Source organism: Excalfactoria chinensis, chromosome 10 (assembly GCF_039878825.1).
Source record: "Excalfactoria chinensis isolate bCotChi1 chromosome 10, bCotChi1.hap2, whole genome shotgun sequence".
NCBI lineage: Eukaryota > Metazoa > Chordata > Aves > Galliformes > Phasianidae > Excalfactoria > Excalfactoria chinensis.
The window spans coordinates 15505847-15529006 of record NC_092834.1 but is presented as its reverse complement, the minus strand read 5'-3'; the positions used below and the strand labels follow the sequence as shown (position 1 = coordinate 15529006).

Sequence of the window (23160 nt, the reverse complement as noted above, 5' to 3'; positions counted from 1 at the left end):
CACACTGAGCAAGATGCAACACGCTCTGCCACCACCACGCACGCTCCTTTATACAGCGCAGGAAGCACACAGACGTGCACGAGCCCCGAGGATTTGGTTGCACAAAGAGAAAACTAAGCAGCCTCTTTGTCTGAGCTCACTACTTGCACCAGAAAATTCCTCCCTGGTGCCGTCACCGGCTCTGCTGAGCCGATGTCACCGCGGCAGGAGGGCTCGTGGCTTGCTGTGCTTGCAGGGCAAACAGGGGCAGCGGTCGGCAAAGCAGGCCGTGGGGCAGCTCCTGCACAGCCCAGAGTTACAGTAACAGAGCTCAGGCTCCGTGCGGCCAGATAGCAAAGTCCCCTGGGTTCTGAGTGTCTTCCTCTGCCCCTGAGAACGGCCGGAGCGTGCCTGCAGCCCTGACCCACACAGCGTTCACACAAGCTCACAGCCAGTCTCCAGGACACGTGTGTTGCAAAGGAGAAACTTACCTATTCCCATCCCTAAGATGGTTTGTTACTGTATTCCCTTAAAAAACAGACTCCTCAGAGTAACAGTAAAGTAACAGTTCCAGCAGTAAAAATAGCAAGTGGGATCTTTCCACAGGGTGAAATTCTCACTTATCTGCACAATCCTTATCGTTTTTTTTTTTAAAAGAATACTGGTTAGACCTGCCTAAATACAAACAGCAGCGCACAGGCTGAGTGAAAACGCCAGACAAAGCACTGACGACGCCTGCAGACTTATTTGCAGCAAACTCTTAGGCACAGTTTTGCTCTTGTTGCTTATCTTGCTTTTACTGTATGGCCAGTTACAACACAGGGGCCTTTTAAAGTGCTGTGAATATTTAGAAGGCATTTAGTTACATATTGTTCAACAGTTTGACTGTAATTGTTAAATCCATCAATGTTTTGTCCGTAGTTTAGGAGAACTTATCCACTGCCACAGAAAAATCCCTTTAGAAGCAAACTGTGGCTGGGAATCCAGTGAGGCAGCTCTTTGCCTTTGGGTAAGTGCATGTTGTGAAATTAAACAAACACTGTCCTGTCTGGCTAATTTGGGAGTGGTGCTGATAGGCTCTTAAAGAATTCCCGTGCAGAGCCATTTTTCTACAGGAATGTTAACGATGACATGGGAACCTCTGGAATACATGAGAAAATATGATATGGGGAAGAGGAAAGGAACTGGATGCTTTTTCAAAAGACGCCTGGAAGATGCCACCGTCACCGCAGCAAAACAAAATCCTGAGGCCCCACATGCATGAAAATGTCCAAAAATAAGCTTTGTTTAAGTCAAAGACAACTCTGCGTCCACAGGGCTAAACTGGGTGATGTTTCTGTTGTTGTTTTTCTGGGGTAGAGGATACGAAAAGTATAGACACACGTAAGCACGCATGCTTTACCTTTAATTAACAATATGAATTGCTTGGAAATTTCCAGCTGGCAAAAAGAGATAGGTTTGGAAATCAAGTAGCTCCTATAGTCACTCCCTTTTTAATTGGGATGTGAAGAAAGGCTGTATCCAAATTAATTTTGTATACCAAAAAAAGAAGGCAGCACAAACCCTGTGTCTGATAAAACATTGCTCCGCACCCCACCACTGCAGGAGCTGGCTCATCTCTCTCATTGACAAAGGGTGCACAAACAGCCCAGCAGCACTTTTACTCAGTTCTGCACCTCCTACACTGGTTTTGAGTTCTGTTATTGAAATATATATTTTATATATATATATATTAATATATATTAATATATTAATATATATTTAGAACACCAAGGCAGCCAACACAAAGAACTGACAAAATATATACATAAGCCATGCATGTATATATCCTTATATATACACAGTATATACATATTAGTTCACTACTTCTCCTGTAAGTAATCCATGTGGCATGTCAGGCTTCCCAATAATATGATTTTGATCCCAAGGATGAGGCCATAATCTGCTTCTCCCATGATGTTTCCTGCCACGCCATAGACCTCCTGACACAGGCAGAATTTGTCTTGAGAAGAATCTGCTTTTCTGTTCACAGTTGGACTAGCTGAAGGCATTTCTGAACAGAGATGCTGATGGCATATGAAAAGGCAGGTGGACTGGCTTGGAAAAATCCTTCAGACAGACTCTTTCTAACAAAGCTGGAGTTGCCTCTTTTTTAGGGGGGTGGGGAATATGCAGGAAGTGACACCGAACTTCATGTTGCAACTGGTTCTTCCAGTTCTGTGAAAACATGCCTCTTAAAAGATGAGGAAGGATTTGAATTAGGTCAGTCAGAATGAACACATAAGGCTACACGAGTCATTTGAGAAGTGCAGTGTTCCCCCACAGGGGCACAAATGTAAATAAAATACAAACATTTTGAAAAGGTTTCCGAGCCCTCTGCAGCCTTTCTAAAAATGGAAGGTTTCCTAAAAATGGAAGGTTTATTTTGGACAAAGGGAGAAACAGGGCGATGGCTTATCAACCATAGGTACTGAGTCAATAAGTAAGTTTTACTGCCACAAGTATATATTTAATCCTGAAAGGATCTCAAAGAACTTTGCACCAAGGGAGCCAAGGGACAATATTTCTACAAGTGTGGAAATGGCAAATCTTCCCCTGAAGAAACTGGTCATATATATACTTAGTCATAAGGCAACAGAAAGACTGAAAATAGAAGGGAGGAATCCTGCTGGTCAGTTCTCTGCAATGCCCAGAGGGCAGCAAATGGGTACAGAAATACCCCTGAACATGCCACTCACACTTGAGAAATGCATGCTGTAACCTTCTAAAGGCTGTCCACAGTATTCCTAAGGTAATTGTGAAGAGTGCTTCGGCTGTGGAAATTAAAGAACTGGGAGATGACCTGTTGGAAAGCAAATCTCTTCTTCTAAAATTGTTGTTATACTCTTCCCTTTCAGAACTAACACATTTCTGTTCAGTTTGTCATTTAACGAGGCAACTCTATGAAATCTGTGAACTCCTTAAGGGTAAAAGTATTTATAGTACAGCCCTCTGCACCTGCCCTGATCTGTAATCCAAGGGTCTATTCAGATGCCACAGCAAATGCTAAGGAGCTCATGACCTAACTTATGACCTAAGGGTCCTAAAATATCTCAGGTCTTTTTCTGCACAGCTCCTTTCACTCTAATTCCTTTTCAGCTCAGCAAATTTGAGTCTCCCAGTATTTTGTGCTGTTTTTCATTTTAAAACTGGGAGGTTTGCTTTATCTGATAGCCACCAAAACTACTTTAATTCTCTGGAAGTAATAAAGCAGAATCAAGTAACAGAGACAAAAACAAACACAACGATAAAACAAGCAAACAAAAGAACCAAAAAACATCCGCTTTTGGTGAGCTGCTTTCCCACATCCTTCTTTCTAGAGGTTCAGATAGTTCTAGGCTAGATAAAGAAAAGCAGTTTGTTTAAAACTGCTTGTACTTACACATTGCTGTGCTAGTGCTCCACTCTGTTAAATCTCTACGGAAGTCACTTGAGTTCAACAGCATTCATCTGGTACTTAAAAATAATAGTCTTGCAAAAAGCATCCTGTTCATTTCAATTTAAAGCATGCTAATGTGAAAGAGAAAAGAATGCTAAAGAGGAAGGTCACAGCAAAGGGAAAGCAATATGTTACGGGGGGAAAGGCTTCCAGCGGGTTATGCCAAAATGCTCAACTGAAAAGAAGAGTGGATCAACAGATGCAAAAGGAAGTAATCTGCTCCTGCTGAAAGGGCCCAGTCATAACTTTGTGTTGACACTTTCTGTGGCACTAAATACAGTGGATTTCCTTCTGAACTGCACTATGTCAAATAGACTCAGTTCTGCTTGAACACAAGGTGAGAAAAAAGTTCTTGAAATATCCACTGTCCCAGACAGTGCCTTCAGAAGATGTAACTCCATCCTTGTTAAGAAGCCCATTTACTCTGAGCTATATATAGATAAATACACTATCATTGTAGCATCTACTGCCACATCTATGTGATTATAAGCTGTACCAGAGTAGAGCTTTGCAGTTTTGCTGGAGATTCTCTTCTGGTAGAACAGTTACCCTACAGATCCTTAAAAGATTTGTGCTCCTGATGTGCACAACAACATCTGATGACAGTAAATAGTGGGGTAGAACAAGAATGGAAGAAATAGCCATGACACCCAATGATTTTTCTGACATCCACCCTTTGATAGCAATAGTACAAAAGGAGGTATTACAGACATACCGGGGCAGACAACTACCTCCCTTGTCTTGGCCACAACTGAGAACACTAGAAGACATTTTAAGAATTTACTGAAATCATACATCTAAGTTCACAGAAGGTGAAAGCTAGAAAAGAAAAGCAGCTCTTCTAAGTGAGCCAGCAGGTTCGTCTGGGCTGTACATGTGAGTGTTCATCCTCAGCCATGGGCTTCTTTTGTTCTTTGTTTTGTGGAAGTTCTTAAGCTGCCATACAACCACAATCCATCTGAATGTGGACAGCATGAAAGAAAATACATCCACACTCATGCAACCTAAATTCAAGCTACCTGCTCATGACTGATAACCTAGGAAAGCAGAAAGGAGTCTTCAGAGATTCTGAGCCAAGCAGAAACACTGGCATAGGTGATGGGAATCTGGCTCTGGGGAAAGCAGATTTTGTATCACGGTGCTTGATCATCAACATTCACTCAATTTCAATTGGATTGCACATATCATTCAAGAAAATATGTCATTAAATCGCCAAAATGCATTATATAAGGCTAAAAGGTAAAAAGATGACTTTTGAAAGGCATTTCAAAATGCCTCATGCATTTAAAGACTTAATTTAAAAGTCTCTGCTGTAATGCAGATGTTCCCTTTTTCCTTCATCTGTCCTTTTAGGTTTTGTTCTTTCTTTTTTTTCAAAGGGAGGAAAGACAGTGAAGAAAGATGCATTCAACATTGTTTTATAAACAATCATGCATCATATTGCAGAAGAAATAATGTTTAATCCTCTTCACTTTAGGGCTTGTATTTGAACAGCCTGAAACCTGCTGACACAGCAAAAGAACTGTGAAATTGTTTAGTCTCGGTTCAGGTAATTGTGTGTAGCTCAGGTAATATCTCTGTCCTTCCAACACATATCTCCGTGTATCCCACAATCCCAGCTTGTTCTTTCCCATCCTCCCTAATAGCAAATATGCATTTCATATCACTGAGATCTTTGAGCTGGCAACTCCATGTGTTATTATTTAAACATGACAGATGATATTCAGTAATAATAAACATAGAAAAGCCAGTCCACTGGAATAACAAATACATATTAATCTGTCCTCTCATTAGTCCCTTATCCTTTTTATCTCTGAAACGTTTCACTAAATCCTGGCAGTTAAGGCTCTTCTGGTTAAAGAACCTGATGTCTTCATTAGTCTTCATGCTGTTTTTCAATGGAAAGCTGTCTGGGCAGAACTCATAGGTCTGTATGATCTACATTCACAGGTTTACCTCCCACCAGGAAATGAAAAAAAGAGGCTAAAGTCACTTTCCTGGAATTACTTCTGATTTGATGCTGAATGTCCTTCCCCAGAAATCAGAGGACATACTTTTATGTCACAGTGCAATACTAAAATGACCAGATCCAAAGGGAAGATGTGAAATAAGTTGTTGAATTCCACCAAGAATAATGTATTTCTTTAGAAAAACAATATCTTTCTATGATTTAGTTAAAATCACCTTACATACCACGATGCCAAAGTGAATGGCTTTCCCAAGCAAATGGAAAGCTATCCAAGACTGCCATAGAAATGCTGTACAACAGCACTTGAGTAACAGCAGAGATCAGCATCTGCAGGCTTCTGTAGAAGTACTGTAATAGTTAATTCAGTGTATCACAACACACTTATTTCAGTATTCAGACAACAGTGTCAAGCATTAAGATCATTGCAGGTTGTTTGGAGCTTACAGCTTCTTTTCATTATGAAGATAATATGGCCCTTATATTTCAAATTTACAGATCAATCTTAGGGAGCACTGTTTTGAAAGATGCCTAAGACCTCATTTGTGGTGTTCTTTGATCGCCAGGCTTCTCTCAGCTAATCACTGGTGTTCTAACAATGCTTATCAAAACAGCAGCTTACAGGTGCCAACAATAAAAATGTTTGAAGAGGTAATCCTCTGCATGTCCACATGCTTAACATCCGTTTCAACCACCCCATGGTCTGTATGAATTGTTAATCAAGTAGAATTGAAAACTGGCACGCAGATGGCATAACTGTTACAGCTGGATAGCAGGCAAAGTGCCAGCCAGAAGCTAAAGTTTCATTAGATGCTATTTTAACATTCATGGGTCTAGGGGGACAATAGGCTCAGCAAACAATTGGACTTGTACTATTACAGCTCTCTGCCAGAGTGATTCTTGACAGTTCGTGGCTGGAGTTAACAAGTTAAGAATCATCTGCACACTGTTCCTCTGCAGCCAACAGCAGGCTGAACCAGAGACAGAATTCTCCAGTGGCTTTTCTTTTTTTGCAAAGACTTTACTTTGCTGATTACAGTTTCATTTCAGCTGTTTATGAGAAGGAACAACAGTTTCTAACAGAGGCTGCACAGCTAGCAGCATATTGAACACAAATCTGTATGAAATTGAAGGCTGATCACAGATTTTCTTCTCTAGCATGCAGCTCTACAACAGTGGCTTCAAAAGTACTCAACTGCCAAGTTTTAGACTGCAGATTTAGATATTCCGGACTGACTGATCCAAGCCACATTCAGCTGTATTTGGTCACTGACAGAATTAGGTTCTGCACACCAGCACCTATTAATTTCAGACACCTTGCTGCAAACTGATAACTGCTACAAAGTTGGGATGTGTAAGACATGCCTGTGCCTTCTGCATAGGTAGTTCTAGTTTTTTAATACTGCCCCTTGCAGCCTGAATGGTTTTAAATTCAACATTTGGACACTTTGCCATCTCGTTCATTGCTGGAACATCTGGCAGCACGCAACAGATCTATAACAACTGCACATTGGCACCAAGAAAGGATCAGGAAAAGAAGATGTGCTTTTTGAATTCTACTACCATGTTTGACTACCAGTGCATCGCATGTTAAAATATGCACATGTTTGGTTTGCTGAAATAAATCCTGTGTCCAAAATTGGGGCATCTACTAGGCAGTTAAAATTTATTTGCTTTAGACAAGCAATCAGCCATACTTTTGTCAGGGCTGTTGCACCAAGTGGAACTGTTTCGCATGGTATTTCTCTTGTGAAAGCAAGGCATGAACCTCGTTGTGTAGTTCTCCACAAGCCCACTAATCAGAGAAGCAGATCATACATATCACACACGAAACCTTCTTTGTCATCCTATATATCTTCCATACTACTTTGCTCTGAATAAAGACACTGCTGTCTGTATACTCCAGGATATAAATGCATTTCCTGTACCTAAGGCAATGGTATCCTAGTACATTTACCAGTATTATTAATTTTTTCCCTTCCCACAGTATCATCTATCACCAGGTTCAGCTCCTTTGGGCATGTATTGGTCACATAACGAGCAACCTGTGAAAATCCTCAAGCAGGTGTTAAAGCTTAGCAGCAGAACTGAAAGAGGTTTAGCTGCATGAAAACACGAAGGTATACAGGCTAATTAACTGGCACTTAGAGCACTGCCAGGACACAGACTGTGCTTAGCATCTCCACACAATACTGCACTGCCTATACTATGTAGAATCAGCAGCTAGCTTGGAGCCAAACTTGGGATCTCTGATATGGGAGGTCTTTTCTGCAGAGTAAGCTTGGCCTTTGTTTTCTCTAATTAAACAGGATATCTGCAGGACCTCTTCTGTTCTGCAGAATACAACATCTGCATGAGTGTATAGTAAAAAATACTTGTGATTTCTGCATGCCCTGAAGACAATAAATACAACATACTCCTGCACCATATGTTAAAAATAGAAATAATAAAATATAGTCTGGTCAGAAATGTTATGTATGGCATATTTCAATTCAGTGAAAAATATATTTTAAAACAAAAACAGTGGGATCCTCTTGCCCCCACTCCGATCTGAATTTTCTGGAGAGGAAGCATTAACAACAGTTGAATTCCCACAGCACCATATATGCACTGCTTTGCACAGACCTGCCCAGAGGGGTAAATTAAAGAGCTTGACATTCATCCCTCACCTTTCACCTCTGCTCAGTTTGTCTGTTTTAGAAGGATGGGAGCATGGAGAGAGAACTACCAGTGTGTACTCTGTTAAATATCAAGGAACACTCACTAACTGGTGTGCTGCTGTTGCCTTTGAAGCTTTACATCTCATTCCAGAGTGCCAGTTCACAAATGTGACACTTGCAGCTGAAGTCATTGTGATGCTTGTGGTGCATCACACATCTGAGAATGCAACATCACAGCATCACTGTCTGAAGGTTCTGAGAGGCCGTGGATGCTCTCTCCCTGGAAGCATTCATGGCCTGGCTGGATGAGGCTATGGGCTATCTGGTCTAGAGAGAGGTGCCTCTGCCTACGGCAGGTAGGTTGGAACTAGGTGATCTTAAAGGTCCATTTCAACCCAAATCATTCTATGGTTCTATGATTTTAAAGCTTTTAGTAAATTCTATTTGTTTAAGTGTTTTCAAGACTGAACAAATGCTATGCGTAACCTGAAATTTTCTTTCTGTCTTCCTGGCTGTAGAATACATAACACACAGGGATTTCCTAGCTTGTTCTGTTAGCAAGTATCATTTACACATGTGTACTGGGGCATAAGGACATCCCAACATCATACAGTCAACAAAGCAATTGCATTTCCTGGACAAATTCATCAGGACTTCAAAATGGCCTCTATAGCACAACTCCAACATCATTTTAACTGCAAGAATAAACAGAACAATGCTTTTATCTGTCCCTGTCACAGTCTGTAATGAAATGCAAAAGAAGAAAAGAAAGTTTGCTGAAGAGAGGCAGAATGGGGGCAAGGTAGGGGGCAGAGTCCTGTGGCCTCCATTAATGCCACAAATACTCTGAAACCAGAATTATGTCAGGAATGTCTACCTTCAAACAAGCACAAAGTCTTTTTCCTACTTTCAAATGACCAAATAGGTTAAACTCAAGTTTAAGAAAAAAACCAATCCTCGACTTCCTCTTTTAATGCCAAGTTTCTGTCTGCAACAATTTTTTGTGGTTGTATATTAATCTCGTAAACACAGCATAGAAATGTTGACAGTTGTTGTAGTAGTTATCCCTACTGGCCCTTTACTGCCATAAAGTTGTTAAGATCTTTTAGTTTATTATCTATGCTTAATTATCAAATCAAGATTAAGAAATAAATAATCTCCCAGTCATTTTCAAGAAAAGGAACTGATATCAGTCCGTAACACCAACACAGGTGGCATTTGGCCATGGGACCCCAAGCGCAGTACAATAAAAATAAACAAACAAAAACAAATAAACAGAGCCCAACATGGCTTCTGAAGCCAACATCAGTTGGTAAAACAAGGTATTTCTTTACTTACATCTTATATGTATTGCAGGGTTAGAAACAAAAATGAGCACCTGGTGTTAAAGCTACCATGTAAGCAAGGTTAGTAAAAATATGCCAAGGGCCAGGAGTCTGTGCTGATTTCAGATCTGAAGGAGCTGAGCTCGCAGGGAGGAATTACACGCTTGTTCATTACTCAGAGGGGTAGGAATTTCCAGATTTCAGCCTGGAGGAAGTAAGAACAGGACAGGGCAGGGACACACTGGAGGCAGATTTTAAACAGAAACCAAGTAAGATTTTAATGAACAGCTTGACCAAACTAAATTCAACTGCTTTCAACAGGACCCTGACAGTGATACCTTGATTTCACCTGAACTTAAACTTAACCATATTAAACCACAGAATTTAAAGGAAATTACTCAAAATGGAGAAACTTGTGAAAAGAACACTGGTTCTAAATAATATGAAATCACTGTGATTCAGAATCCTAAATTCAAAATGTGTGATTAAAAGCCCTTAGATTCAGCTACTTCAACAGCTATTCACCAAAACCATCAGAAATTGTTAGATTTCATGTCCTCTTCTGTAATTTTAAATGGGTAGAAATGAGAAATGTAGATCAACACCAGGAAAACTCTTCACATTTCAGAGTGAAATAATGTACCTCACAAAGAATGTTCTGAATTTCAGCTATTTGTAACTGAATATAAATGCTCATGTGAAAGATATGGGCTAAAGGTGGGGAGTTCTGCTAAATCATTATTCCCACAGCTGACGGGGTCAAAAAGATTAAAACTCAAATGGAAAAGAATATTATAAAATGCTCTTCCCAAGTGAAAGGTGTGCCTTCACCTGTATTAGTGGGCAAAAGCAAAGTTAAGGAGAGACTGGTGAGGAAACTGACTAAAGGAAAGATTTCTCATTGAGAAATTGCACAGGTAAAAGGAACTAATTTAAGAAGGAGGTAAACAACAACTAGATTATATTAAAGCAATAAGTGGTGTGGGGAAAAAAAAGACAAGAATTTATCTTTGTCTATTCCCACATTAAAAGGAAAATCAGATGTTATGTAAGGTGATGGAAGTCCTAAAATAGATGAACAGAAGACTTGGATAAAACATGTTTAGTCCATGAAACGTCTGTAGGTATAATTAAGGCTAAAATGTAGCAGGTACAAATTAGGATCCAATGGCCACAAGGTCACCAAGAAGCCAAAACACCAAGGGAATTCTGCACAGCACACTTTTGCAGCCTTCCATGTTGCCCCTTTCTCCTCTTCAAAGAACCAGGTTTAAAATACAGACTCAGAGTATAAAGCTCCACAGTTCAGGGAGGCATTCAGTAATTTAAAAGTTAAAAAAATTGCAGGTAATGTCAGAATTGCTACTCAGTGTTCTCCTTGTAACATCTGCCTCTGACTATCAGAAACAGACTCTAGACTACATAAATCATTGTTCTGAGCTGGCACGTCAAGTTTAGACTTAGCCTTTATATGGTGGGTATTTTGCTTTTCTGTCTCTCTATCTGTTAGAGACACAGTCAAAGCTTCCTGTGTTTATGGAATGTCTGCAAAAACCACTAGCATTTTGGGTGGGGAAAACTGACCACAAGTGCTGAATGTTCAGAGATTGTCTCACAATTCACCCAGTGATTAAAAACAGGCTTTGGGAAAAGGAATATCCCTCTCTTCCTCTCCTGGAGGAAGTGTACTGATCTATATGATTTAAATGTGTGCACTTTTAAAATGGAAGATGAGGGGGGTTTATTTATTTATCTATTTAAGTAAAGGAAAAAATAAAGGAAACTGGGTTGTTTGTTTTTCTTTTCTTTTTTTTTCTTCCCCCCAGGAGCAAGAATTTGAGACTGTGTTGGCTTTGAACTGTGCAAGCTCTGTTTCATTCATGCTTGGATCCCAGTTGGGCATCTTCTCCCACTGTGTACACACATGCAAATAATCTTCAGGAGGAGGGGGAATAACAAGCAAAAAACCAAACACCCTACCACTCAGCCCCAAATGCATGCTCACTCCTTCACCAGTCCCTTAAAAAGAACTCAAAACAGCCTGGGACTTCCTCCCTCTCCTGTATCCTCTCTGAGCGGTTAAGTGAAAGTTCATTGAGTAGAGTGTGGAATATTCATTGAGTAGAGTGTGGAATAAGTGTCACAGCCTTTGCTAGAGCCACAGTCCAGGACCATAAGTAAAGCACACTAAGTGCCACAACTACAATGATTCCCACCCAGTGGACATCTTCAAACTACATCAGGTTGGTATTCCCTTATAGCAAGCTGTAATGAAGCAATGTTACTAGCCTTAGTGCAGAACTGAGGAGCTGAAGCACAGAAAGGTGAAACCACTTGTCCACTGTAGGCATACTCATGAGAGAATGCACTTATAGTCTGGTCTCCTAAACATGACAATAATGATCCAACTGCTGAAACACCTCTTCCTAGATATACTCATTATTGATTCCCTACTTTGCTTTCCTGACTGCCTTATTTAGTTAAAGATGCCAGTCAGACAGAAAAAAAAAATCATATTGAAAAATATCCATTCTTCTTTGTCCCATACTTGTTTTTGATGCAGTAAACAAACCTCTCCTCCTTGTAAGGACTCAACAGTACAACATTCATGTAGGAGGAGCTCAGGACAAGGAAAAACAAATCTGCTGTAAAACAAATCGAGACAAAACCTGAAGTCTGATAGGGTTGTTTCCTCATGGCAATTGATCACATAACAAATTCCAACTAGCTGCAACCCACTGTATTTCTTTCTCATTGCAGTGAACATGCATACTGAACTCTATGAAGAGCTCTGTGGAACAGCCCCACAAACTACATTTAAAGGAATAAACATTCCCCCTCTCCTTTTTCCAAGAGAGGGTTCACCCAAAACAGACCTAAGAGTTGGTCCTCGCCATTTGACAATTGCTAAACTGCATAGTTTAACTCAGAATGTAACAAACACATCCAACTGAAAATGCAGAGAAATTTTAAGTAGGAAAATGATGGTTACTCACACTGGACTTCAGTTAGAAGATGGAGTTATCAGCACTAGCAACAAACAGCAGGTAGCTTAGGCTTCTGTTTGTGACATACGGTATCTCTTGAAATGTCGTAGAACTCTCAAGGCATGTCAAAGAAGGAAGATATGGAAACTTAAGCTTCATAGTTGCTGTCAGTTCCATTTTTTCAACCATTGCTTTGTTTCTGTAGAAGCAGAAAAGCATTAAAAGTGGAGCACATTCAACAAAGCACACAAAATTAGCAGCAATAGTAACAACTACAGTGTCAAACCAGTATAGCTCAACTGCTTGTAAACAGAAGAAGGTATTTACCACTTAGATCTTCCCATGAGGATAATTTGTGCTAGGATGGTCCAATAATCCCTTTAACATTCTTGCAAAACAGTTTCAGAAACTAGAAGTACCATTTCTTAGAATCCAAGAAGAAAGTCATTTTGATAATAAAGAGATAGCAGAGAGGGATCAATACTTCTGTTCTTCGAGGACTGCTGTATAAGAAGCCATCTCCATTAACCTCCAGACACTTCTCTCTTAGCAGACAGCCTGTGGTGCCATTCACTCACCACGTTTTTTGAGCAGCTGGTTTCCTTTAATATATGCACATGTAAGAAGTTAGTTTTACTCCCTGCCTTTCCCCTAATGCTCATCTTTGAGCTATCCTCAAGTGTCCCGGCTAACTTAATGAGTCCAGTCAGGCCAGGCTCATTTCCCTGGCACCAGAACTTAACAGCTCTGGTCAGCAGACAGGTATTTGGGGTTGGTTTTATGTGGCTTCATTTTGAAACCATAAGAGAGAGGGGAAAAAAAAAAAAGAAAGGTTCTCCAGCCTGGGGAGGTGGTGCCATCCATCTGTTCAAGATGCAAGTAAAATAGCAAATAACTTCATAACTTCATCTCATACTTCAGACTTTCACTACTGTAAGATTAGAACCAATGTGGAAGCAGTGGCTGGCTGTTTTTTTCCAGCATCAACAAACTGCAAAGTTACAATTTAGTCAGAGATGTAGAAAGAGGAAACAGTTAAAGAACAGTACTCCTTGGCTAAGGCACACTAGTTGACGCAAAAAAAGCACAATGAGCCCAATATAGTAATTCTTCAACTGCATAAACTACCAATTTATTACAATTTGTATTTCCCATTCATAACTATATGAAGGGAAGAAAGAGAATACTCCCTTGATGTAACTGATACTCTACCTATAGTACACAGAACACGTTTACATTCTGTGGTGATAGGCAGCAGCATAGGCCTCTAACAACTTTAAAGTTATCCTTTCTAACACCTTCCCATTTTTGTTCTTGGAAGTGGGAAAACTTGCACTGTCCTGAAATCACTGTCTAATAAACTGTGTTTCTCACCACAGCTGAATACTTGGAGGAGTGCAGTTTTCCTGTGGCTATATTGCATCATGCTGTGGGGGTGTGTCCCTTGCATCAGACAGGCTGAACTTAGGAAGAGAGAACAGATTCTTGAACTCGGCTGCCAGAGTGTAGTGAACAATGCCAGAGTCTGGGCTCTAAGTTGTGCCCCAGAAGAACTGCTTTCTCTGCACTGATTTATTCAAGCCCAAACCATTCTTTGATATTGCTTTTTAATACCAGTAGGTCGAGTGAAGTGACTCTCAAGCACATAGTTTTGTTAAGCAGTGGATTAAGGCAAGCATTGGGACTGATAGCAATTTATAGGGCAAGCTGCCTTTCCCTTAAATGCTGAGATCCAGAGAGCCATAAATGAAGTTTCATGTGGGCAAAAGGAATGGCAAGAAATAAATTTGGGATGAAATACTTAATGTTTTTCTTTTAATCTAAATTTAAGATTATTATAAATCACTTGGAAAAAACATAGCAAATATGTCAATCCTCCATGAATTACATACCTTAAATCAATATGCAGTAAAACAGCATCTTCTGTAGAATCACCACAGCTAGATAAAATATACTTTGCCAGAGGCTCTTTCTATCTTAAAACTCTCCAGCAATCCCAGCACTTGATGCAGTGATCCTATGAATTTCCCACAGCAGTCAGTGGGAATGACTAACATTCTTTTCAGTGCACTCCTCAGTAGCAGACCCCTTGCACAGCCTGCAGAAAACAATCTCTTAATCCCCTCCACTCAGTGCTGATCTAAAGGAGAAGATCAAAACACGACCCCTAGAATGACCTCAGCCTGCTCAGCAAGGGTCAGAGGTGTCAATCAGCTTCCCATGGGCCCTTGTTATTCTCTAAGGAATGCACTCTGCATCAAACAAGAAAACTCCTTTAGAAGTGTGCAGTACATGAGGATTATTGGCCATCTTCTTCATGGCATGTACATGCAAAACAGAAAGCAAAAACTACATGTATATGATCAGTTCACTGAGGCCAATTTTTTTCAGTGCTTAACATTTACATTTCAGTCATCAAATGACTTCTCAATATACAGCAGAAGACACAACTGGCACAGCTAGTAAAAATAATTGCACAAATCCAGCATAGGAAAAAAAGACATCTCAAGCAGTTTGCTGCTGATGCCAACTGGCTAAACGTACTATTGCCCATTTTTAAGCTGTAGAAAGGGGGGAATATAGCTGGGAACATAACTTTATATTGAAGACCATAATACAGATTCTGTTTTGAACAAGGTCAGAAGAGAGGGAGAGAATTTAGATAGATCTGTAAGTCCATTAAAATGTCTCAGAGATGCATCTGTTCAACTTGATTGTCTTGAAGCTAAAAAAGGTTCATCCATTCACTCTTAGGAAAACTATGAATTAGCTGCTTGACTAACTAGCCTCTCATTTCAGTGTCAGCAATATAGAAATATGAACATGGTGGTAAACAATGCATTACTTAATCCCTTTGACACACTTAAGTCAACTTACAAGCAATTCATTTATTTGAGGATAATTACTTATCTTTTGGCATATTTGTTCTGTTACACTGTGAAGATTCCCAGTCATAAATGAGATCTTTATCTGAAGAGATAAGTTAGAAAACATGGATCGTTTGGACTGGTTATCAAGATATTGATCTAAGACAGTGCATAGCATTTGCTGTCTGTAACAAAACTTGGGTAAATGAGCAATGTCAGCATTAAAAAAAAGCTCATACCTGAATGTGGAGGATCCCTCAGTCTTCAGGCTCCATTCCAAAATACGATCTGTAAGTAGCTGGAGGGGCTCAAGGATTACAGCATCGTGGAGATGGTCAGAAATGCTTAAGTTAATTCTAAAGAATAAAAGGAACAGAAACCACATTATTACGAATCTCAGGATCATACCATTTTTTTTTTAATTGATTATCATGTTTGTAAAGAAGCACACTTTTATACCAGTGCTTTTTCACTTGTACTCCCTAGACCAATAGTGGTCTGGGATAAGCAAGAGAAGGATGTCTGCAAAATAACAGAAAAAAAAACCCACCTCAAACAAACAACCACAAAACAGAACATGCATTTCATATTCCCTTGCACTTACCTGAAGGAGGCACTAAGCAAAATGAAAGAAACTACAAGTTACAGAAGAACAGTTCATATTTATCCTCATTTTTATCACACTGACAATGTGTTTGATGGTCTCCCTGTTATTTTCCAGTTACCACGAGAACCCTAGAGCACTGCTACATTCTAGTATTTGTCAGTATGCTGAGCAGATCCAGTTCAGTGTACAGTGTACTCTTTGTACGTGGTGTATGCAATGCCATAGTACTTAGTTTTCTTTGTCATGCCATGACTCCCTGCATCCCTGCAGAGGTGTTCCCTCCTGCTTGCTGTCAGTCTTTATTCCAGCTCTACATATGTAAGACCACAGCTGCTGCCTCAATCTGTCTACTGTTTGCCAATGGAAAGAAAAGCTGTGATATTCCTTTTCCCAGCAACAGGGTCTCAGTCTGACCAAGGAAATTAAAGCAAATTCACTGTGATGCAAATAAGACGCTGGAAAGTGAGGATCAAGAAAGATTTGTATACTATTCATGGCTCACATCTTCTGGCAACATGGAGATAGTGTTGAACTCATTGCCACATGGTCTGGGGAACACGTGTTTAAGGGTTCAAAACCAACTATGCAAACTCATGCGAAAAAATAACCCACTGTTAGTAAACATAAAATCACTGCCTTTGATCTAGATTATGTCTAAAACACAGATTAGAGAGAGATGAGGAAATATCAGAATAACTCCCTCTATAAATGCACCTTGTTCTGCTTTCTTCCACGCATCCAGTCATAGGGAAAGAAACTTAAGCTCAAGGTTGGAAGAGAGCACTCACTCATCACAGGAAACTGCAACTGCTGATCAGAAAAGCATTTATGTGAAGAGTATAACATGGATGGAGTCAGGGGGGAAGCAGGGGGCATTAGAATCTTTGTAAAAGATTTTTCTTTCCTGCCTCCACAAAGAATAAGGATAAAGGCAAGCTGTTAGTGGAACAGCAAATCCCCACAAGCCCACAGACTCAAAATCCCGCTGCAACATTCTAGGCCCTTTTCTACCATAGTTTAGTGTCAGAAGCAACTGAAAAACATGTCAACTAGATTGAGGGTTTCCATTGGCAGAGTAGCAAAGAGCACACTGTCCACCTTAAAAATCAACTTCTGAATCAGCTGACAAAAATACAAATGGAGATGTTGCTTTAGGCACAGGCACTTCTGAGAAATTCTGCAAGGTTCTGCAGATGGCCAGGCCTGCCCATCTGAAAGGTCCAAATGAATGAAACAAAGAAAGTTCCAAGTGCAGAATCAACTAACTAATCACAATTAGCAATCTGACCTCAATCCTGACTGTTAATCACAAGTCTGCTAGAATATAAAGATTTGTTTCCCTTTACTAACTGAACATATGCCAGAATTTGGTGGAAGTTAACGTAAATTACATTTGCATTACAGCGTTTATCTCCTCAGGTTACTTGTTTTCTAAAGAGACAGTTGCCACTACAGAAAAAAGATGCTACTGTCTGCACTTAACATGTTGAACCTCAACAAAGTTCTTCTTCAGTAGCTTCCATGTACCATACCTTCCTGATGCCCATCTATGTCCAAAACCAGCTGTTTGTTCATTCACAGGTTGTGTTTTAAATTACTGAGGGGTCTCAGAAATGCTCAGGTCATTTCTTGGACCGTCTCATTTAATGCACTGAAAGCTCACTGCCTCTCTGGCAGGAGAAAGCCTCTGGGCGATGCTACCAACATTCTTATGGCATCACATCCCACAAACACAACTGAGCTGGCTTTGTTGGCACCATTGGCACATACTGAATTCAGCTAGCTTCTAAACAGATTTTACAGACAGCATTGCCCTAACTTTAACTACTCGCAGTGTCAAAATTGCTTGTTTAAGGAAAGACGTATTAAATCTTCAGTCAGAGCCTTCCACTCTAATTATAGTTTCTGCTCTCATCTAGACTCCTGAAGGAATGTCTCCAAGAAAGGCATTTTCCAGGCATTTTCTTTTTTAAAATCTAAAGAGCAGAGATGGAGAAGCAGATTCATGCTTAAAACAGCTCGGAAGGAAACGCTTGGGATCCCCATGGGGGGATTGAGAAACATGTGGGTTTGGGATGAAAAGAACCAAGCCAAGAACTAGCTGGCCACTTCCAGCTTTCACACCATAAATCATTACATTCTTTAATAGTCAGCCAGCTTTCACAAGCAGAAAGAAAGCGAATACAGTAGGATGTAGCAGACAAGATACAGCTTAGTGGAGGGCACACTGTGTCAGGTATCCTTTCATACTTATAGTGGCAGTGCAAAGAAACAACTGGCAGCAGGCCCAGCATCTCTGTAAATCAATACAGCTGTTTATTCAAACCAAATGCCTGGCAAAAATATCAAGCTTTGATTGTTGTAGCAATTTCCAAAAGGAAATTAATAACATTTCAGGAGATGACAGCGAACCCATGTGAGAACAAAAGAATTCTTTCCAACTAAATTTTTATTCATTATAGGGCTTCATTTCAGTTCACTGCTTCAAGGTAATAATAGACAGTACCCATTATTATTAGAATTGATTATCATAAAACCCAATAGACAACAAGACAGATACTCCTTCCCAAGTATTCCCGACAGTAAAAAGCTTCAAAATATATTTGCAGTCACAGTCAGCATGTGTATAAGCTTCTTGGCAATCTGTGGGAATCAAATGCCTAGATTTACATTTGACTGCAAAGTCTGCTTAAGACTGGCACTGATGTGTGGTGCTCCAGTGCTACATAATCCTCTGGGTGAGAAGTCGCACTTGGCATGACTCTGGCCTGAGGTTCTGCCTACATACAGGAATATCAGCAGCAGAACTGATTTTCTGCCATGTGATATCTCGCTCTAATCCATTTTTTCCCATTTGTGGCTCAGACAGCAGATACATAAATCACTGTTACAGTGAAGTAGGAAAAACCAAGAGGGAAGGATAACTTGCATCTTTAACTTCCCTTTCCAGACTATCGTGGGTCATACAAACGTTGGTAGTATTTTTGCAATAAATAATTTGCTTTTCATCGTACCAGTGCTCCCTTTCTATTTTCAAGGTTATTGTTTTTTGTAATTTTTAAAATAACCTCCCAAGAGATGGAACAAGATACTCTCATAAACTACCACCACCAACAGAACAACAAACAAAAAACCCACCATGACCTTTGCCATTTTTAAGCTATATTGCTACAATGTATTGGAAAGAATTTAAGACAACGGGGCAGAATAAATTTGACAACTGCAAATGAGCACTGGGAACAAAACTGAAGTCAGTCTGTCCTTTTTATGGTGACAAAGCATTGTTTCACTGTGGATGGGACTCACAACACAGACGCAGGTCTGAGTAACAAACAGAGTAACAAACCTCTCCTTTTTTACTGATTACATGCAAGAGGACTTCTGGTTGGAACAGCACTATAGGATCGAGAGCGAGAAAGCAGGAAATCAGCAAGTGTAAATTAATACTGAAGGGAATCCACTTTAGCAGGAGGGCTGGACTCCATCAATGATCTTTTGAGGCCCTTTCTAACTCCTTCAATGATCTTTTGAGGCCCTTTCTAACTCCTTCAATGATCTTTTGAGGCCCTTTCTAACTCCTTCAATGATCTTTTGAGGCCCTTTCTAACTCCTTCAATTCTGTGATTCCTGAAAGCCTGACTTTTTGTCACATCTGCTGCAGGAGTTATGGATTCCAGAACATTCATATATTTAAATAAAATCTGAGGTTACTGACACTACCTATGGACAAGGCAGAATAACAGCTAATTTCACGAAAGGCCTACCAAGCAGGCAACATTAGGATGTTCTGAATAATCACTACAACAGCAAGGGCCAGCAACCTGCTCTGAGACAGGATTCCTTTCATGCTGTGCTAACCCACTTGATTAAGAAGCACAAGGACCATCTTGCTACTTTTAGTCTGTATTTTTTGAAAAGGAACAAAACCCGTGTCCGCAAGGATCACAGACTGCTAAAATGGCAGAAAAAAGTTCTTTGTCTGTGGAAGAGATTTGTAGACTGGACAGCCAAGGTTGGCATTAGGAAGCTAAGAGTTAGGTATATTTGTCGTTCATTCCTGCACTGATACATTGCTGCAACTTCTCAGATAAAGCCATGATCTGAAATCAGGCACAAGGCCATTTCATAAAAGTCCTTCTACTGGCAATAGAAGGTATCTAAGCCTCTCAGACACAACTCAGAGAGTTGTGTCTCACTCTTACAATGAGAGGTGCAAGAGAAGCAGTTTTGTTTTGCATTTTTGCTCTTACTGTAATGTTACTGATATAACTTTTCCTTTATCGCTTTAAGCTTGATCATAGCCATAATAATCTAAGAGAAAAGGAGTACTGAAGAAGCACCCAGGCAAAGGCACTTAAGATGTCAACCTATAGAATTTCTTCTGATCTATCACTTTCCCTTGCAGAAATTCCTGCATCCAAGTTGAAGAACAGATGCCCTATTGCACCTGTGCAAAACAAAGAATGTTGAAACATCAACAACTGTCTCACGCAGGCTGTAACTGAGATCTAAATTGCATCATTAAATGACTGTTCTACCCTACATAACACACTGCCTGCAAACACAGGAACTCTATACCACAAACATAACCTTACATTACATCTAGCCTTCTCCCCTAGCTACTGATCCTGGCCAGGATTAATCTTCATCTGTTTCAGGAAAAGAAGATAAAATGAGAAAATAAGCCTTACATTACTTCAAGCACTACTTGAACCCGGAATCAAAATCTGCAGACAAAACTGTAACAAGGAAAAAGAGATTAGAACATTATTTAATAACAGAGACACAGAACCTGATCTATCACAGCATCAACCTGGAAACGAGTGAAATTATTCCTGTACTTGGCCCAAAATTGAAGTAATGCTAGTCAGTCTACTGTAAACTTTACCATGTTTTGTAGTAAAGGACCTAATAGCTTCCCTGCTCAAAACACTAATTCATTAAGTATAATAGTGCATTATTATTTCTTAGACCATAGGCAGGAGAGCAGTCTATTCCTCTTCTAAGGTAAAAGCTCTGTCCTGAACAATCTGACTTTTTCGTTTCCCATACCAGGAAAAGGAAATACTGTTTTGGTCTTCAGGAGGTCTGCTGCAATATTCTTAACCATGTAATCAGCAAAGTACAATCTTACTGCTGGCCTGAAGACATGGACTCCATGATACTATATATATGACCAAGCACGTGCAAAAGACTTGCCTCTCAGCATCATGAAAAGTACTTAAGATCAACAAGAACAGAAACAAGTATATGCTATTGGGAATAATGGCTGATCTTGGCCACTGAATCACAGAATCACAAAATTGCAGGGGTTGGAAGGGACCACTGCATCCAACCCCCCCTGCTACAATAGGTTCCCTGCAATAAGCACTCCACAGAGCTCCTCTCTAGCAGGTCATCTCCTCACTGGTACAACACAGAGTACGTCCTCAACATTTATCTATTCCAGCTCCTTTCCTAAGTTTCAGAAAGTAGAGATCACATCTGCTATGGAAAGACAATTCTATTACACCTAATGACTGGGGGACAATACAACTCAGAAGATCACACCACAGCAGTCATTCAGTTTCTCAAGTCCAAAATTCAACTCAGTTTTGATCATGCTAAACAGACGTTATGACTAGAAAAGAATAACATGAGGGTCATTTGTAGATGAAGGACTTCATATTTCAGAGAATCTCAGGATAGGATTCAGTGTTTAGATAGTTCAGTGAGACACAGGCAGGAAATGCATAACCCACACATCTTTGCATCAAACCAAGCGTGTTGCTGACATTCAAACAGAAAAAAAAGCATCCTGGAATGTTTTAATATAGTCTTTAACCAAAGGAAATTTTAGCCTGGCTCTTCAGAAATAGAGTTCTAAAAGTAGCCCCTAGTGGGTGAAAGAGTATAAAATCATTGCTACTACTTGAGGGAACTAGAAGTTATACTCAGCCTAGAACAACAGAAATAACAAGCTAGTGTTACATTCTAAAATACCTAGGTAGTTGCAACTCTATTAAAAATTAAAACAAAATGAATTTGAGAATAGCATCAGTCAAGTAATGAATTGCTTTGTAGGGAAGCTGTGATCAGTGCAGTTGCAATATTACTGTTTATGTATTTGTCTATTTGATTACTGCTGCTATTCTGTTTGCTAGGTAGGTACAAAGGCTTAACACTTCCTAGACTGTAACGCATCTCAGAACAGTGGACGGTGACTCCAGATAAACCATTTGTCATTATTGGGTTGATATTCAGGGAATGAGGCTTTTAGAATAGGCCTTCCTTATATAAACCAGATCCACTCCTCTGGATCTTTCCAGAACATTGATGGCAAGGCTCAGTCTCCTCTGCCATACCACCAGCATCTGCCTCTGATGTCATGGGCCTACATAATAAAATAGGAGGCATTACTTTCAAAGCACTCCTCACACACGTATATACACATACACTACATTCCAGGTGTTAGAAATCTGCTTCTACGTAAGTTTGAACAATTTTTTACTGCTGTCCTCTAAATCAAAGTTCCGTAATGCTACTGCAGACAGTAAGTACTCAACTATCTATCTCAAAGGCTTGATTTTTGTCACCAAAGTATATCCCTTCTGTTTTACATGTCTTACTTGTTCGTACTAAGCGAGCATATGATAGGATTCTTCTAAGATACCTCATAAGGACTGCTGCAAAAATAAGAGAAGATCCTTAGTTCAATTTAAACGTGTTCTTAATGGAAACAAGCTCATCCTTACACCCATGGGGAACACGCAGCAAATACCGTAGCAAAGAGCAAGAGAAAACTTTCAGCTTTTTAAATCTACAAAATGCTGCAAGCTCACTGTTCCCATTTCTGTCACACCTCTACATGCTCAGTCTTTCATCACTCCAAAGCTGAATGCCAAAGTCAGATGTCAATAAAGATGGGATTTAGAGCCACACTATGCAAATCTCTGGTTTTGTAAGAAATATGAAGTAGGGCTTCTGTCTCTTTTGACAGACAAACAGCATTTTCAAAGGCAACAGGTGGAAATTTGTTTCTGACAGCAGAAATTTTTCACCTAATATGGAACATGTGGAACACTTGTAATGGGATATAATATTGCCCTGCCATCAGGAAATTCCACTCTCTGGAGTGCTCTCTGGAGTGCTGGTTTAGGAAAAGAAAAAGGGAAAAAGGAAAGTAAGAACAGGAATTGGCTTAAGCAAAATATTTTTGCTGGATTCTACACTAACAGATGCATTAGAATCATGCTACTTGCAGGGTAGGAGTGCTGGAAATTTGTGCACTTGCATACCCTGTAGCTTGAGA

At 40.0% G+C, this 23160-nt stretch overlaps 1 long non-coding RNA gene across 1 annotated transcript in view; it reads right to left on the bottom strand.

Annotated features, from left to right (window-relative positions):
* Window positions 1-9446: 9446 nt before the first annotated feature.
* Window positions 9447-23160, bottom strand: part of LOC140256551 (uncharacterized) — a 28014-nt gene continuing 14300 nt past the window's right edge. The window contains exons 2-4 of the long non-coding RNA XR_011904807.1: window positions 15502-15618; window positions 12405-12594; window positions 9447-9613 (exon numbers count right to left, since the gene is read on the bottom strand). This is a non-coding gene — a long non-coding RNA (uncharacterized lncRNA). The remainder of the gene's footprint in view (window positions 9614-12404; window positions 12595-15501; window positions 15619-23160) is intronic.